Here is a 2,478-nt window from a genome sequence, read left to right as displayed (position 1 = left end):
TTTATGGGACTGCTGATTTAAACTCTGCCAAAGTTAACACAGAACACTATGTGAGATGTCCCATTCTAGAAATGAATTCCGTAAAAAAACTCATTTTTCAGATTTTTTTTTTTTTTTGAATGAAATAAATGCATCTTACATCGCACCTGAATGCCTATAAAATTTGACCAAACGGGCGCCTGGGTGGCTTAGTGGGTTAAGTGTCCACTTCGGCTTAGGTCATGATCTCATAGTTCATGGGTTTGAGCCCTGCTTCAGGCTCTGTTCTGACAGCATAGAGCCTGTAGTCTGTTTCAGATTCTCTTTTAATCCCTCTCATGCTCGCTCGCGTGCTCTCTCTCTCTCTCTCTCTCTCAAAAATAAACATTAAAATTTTTTTTTTTAATTTTGACCAAATAGAACTTAGCCTTACCACGTGTGGTAATGTCTGGTATTTCCTTATTCTATTTTACTTTTTAAGGACCACCTGAGTGGCTCAGTTGGTTAAGCATCTGACTCTTGATTTCAAGCCTCACACTGGGCTCCATCCTGGGGGAAAAGCCTGCTTAAAAAAATAAGTGGGTGCCTGGGTGGCTGTTGGTTGAGCATCCTTCTTCGGATCAGGTCATGATCTCGCAGTTCGTGATTTCGAGCCCCACGTGGGGATCTGTGCTGACAGCTCAGACCCTAGAGCCTGCTTCGGATTCTGTGATTCTCCTCTCTCTCTCTGCCCTTCCCCTCTTCACACTCTGTCTCTGTCTCTCTCAATAAATAAATGTTAAAAAAAAGGTATTAAAAAAAATTCTAGCCATACCCCACTGATTTGTTTTTAATGTTTTTTTTTTTAAAGTTTATTTATTTTGAGAGAGCGACAGAGCGCACATGAGAGGGATTAAAAGAGAATCCCAAGCGGGCTCTGCACTGCCAGCACAGAGCCTGACGTGGGGCTCAAACCCACAGACCGTGAGATCATGACCTGAGCCAAAGACTAGAGCCAGATGCTTAACTGACTGAGCCGCCCAAGTACCCCAATTTTTTTTTTAATGATGACCCACTCTGAACTGTAATCTATACCTTGAAACACCATCTTTGAGGGTATAGGAGGATTGGAGTGAGGGTGCGTCCTATCCAGGGGAAGACTGACCTTCCTGAGATTGGAGTGGTTTTGACTTTGGCATCCATCTCTTCCTGTAGCTCTGCAACCTTCCTCTGGTCTCCCACATGCCTCTTCAATGACATGGGGACAGGGTACCACCCGGCTGAACTCGGCCTCCAGGCTTGGTCCCAGTTCTGCTGCCTACCTGTGAGTGTTCCCTTCCTGTCTCTTGACTCTGGAAGCCCGTCCTTCCTCCCCATCTTCCGAACATGTAGTCCTGAGTGTGGAGCAGCGCTGGGGCAACCCATGGGGTCAGGCAAGTGGCCTGGGGCTTCCGCCTGTGGAGGTGACTCAAGAAGGTACGATGGGCCCCAGCCCTGGACTGGGTGGAAGTGACAGTTTTGGAAGTTGCTTTGACCTCTCCTTGGAACAAAAAGACCGGAAGTCCCCCTTCCCTTGACCCTTCCTAGAAATCCCCTCAGGCCAAAAAATTCACATTCTGTGCGTTAGGGGAAAGACTGGCATCCCACTGGGCTTAGAAATCTACTTCAGAGGCAAGTTGGGGAAAAGCCTTCCTCATTTATGGAAGACCTTGCTGTGGATTCTGGCCTCTCCCTGCCAGGCCTTCTAGGCACCGCAGTCTAGCCTCAGATGACGGTAAGCAGCTGACGCCTGCCTGCCATGTCCCAGACAAATTGGGACCCAGCTTGGGGAGAGCCTGCGGGCTGGGCAAAGAGGACCTTGGCACTGGGAAGAGACTCTCCGCCCACCGTCCCCGGTGTGCACTCAGCTCCTCCGAACCTCCGCTGTCCTCACCTGTGCTGCGGGTGGATGTGAGGGTCCCGTGAGCTCATAGGTGTTAGGTCACCCAAGGGAAGTGCTCGGCAGGGGAGCCTCCTCCAGGGGGCCGCTGTCCACCTCTGTCTCCTCCATAGCTGGCAGCTCTCCCCTACACCTCCCTGCCACCCCCCGAGCCACCCTCGAAGCCACTCACTACCCCCTGTGTGGGACTTTGAGTCCATTGATGCCTCTGGCTGATCAGGGCCCTTTTCCAGCTCCCTAAGCAAGAGTTGTTTCTCCTTCGTAATGGAGTCATGTGAAAGAGTTGTTTTGGGTTTTAAAAGAAACTATTGGGAGTCACTTTAATCCTCCTGCAGTAGGAAGATCATCAGGAGTTGTCTTTAATACCGTTAAGACCAGTAAGCTTTTGGGGCGCCTGGGTGGCTCTGTCAGTTAAGCGCCTGACTTCGGTTCAGGTCATGATCTGACTGTTCATGGGTTCGAGCCCGCATCGGGCTCTGCGCTGACAGCTCAGAGCCTGGAGCCTGCTTCAGATTCTGTATCTCCCTCTCTCTGATCCTCCCCTGCTCACGCTCTGTGTGTGTGTGTGTGTGTGTGTGTGT

This window comes from Hyaena hyaena, unplaced genomic scaffold, assembly GCF_003009895.1.
Source record: "Hyaena hyaena isolate Hyena2069 unplaced genomic scaffold, ASM300989v1 scaffold_721, whole genome shotgun sequence".
Classification (NCBI taxonomy): domain Eukaryota; kingdom Metazoa; phylum Chordata; class Mammalia; order Carnivora; family Hyaenidae; genus Hyaena; species Hyaena hyaena.
This window is presented reverse-complemented; position numbering follows the sequence as displayed.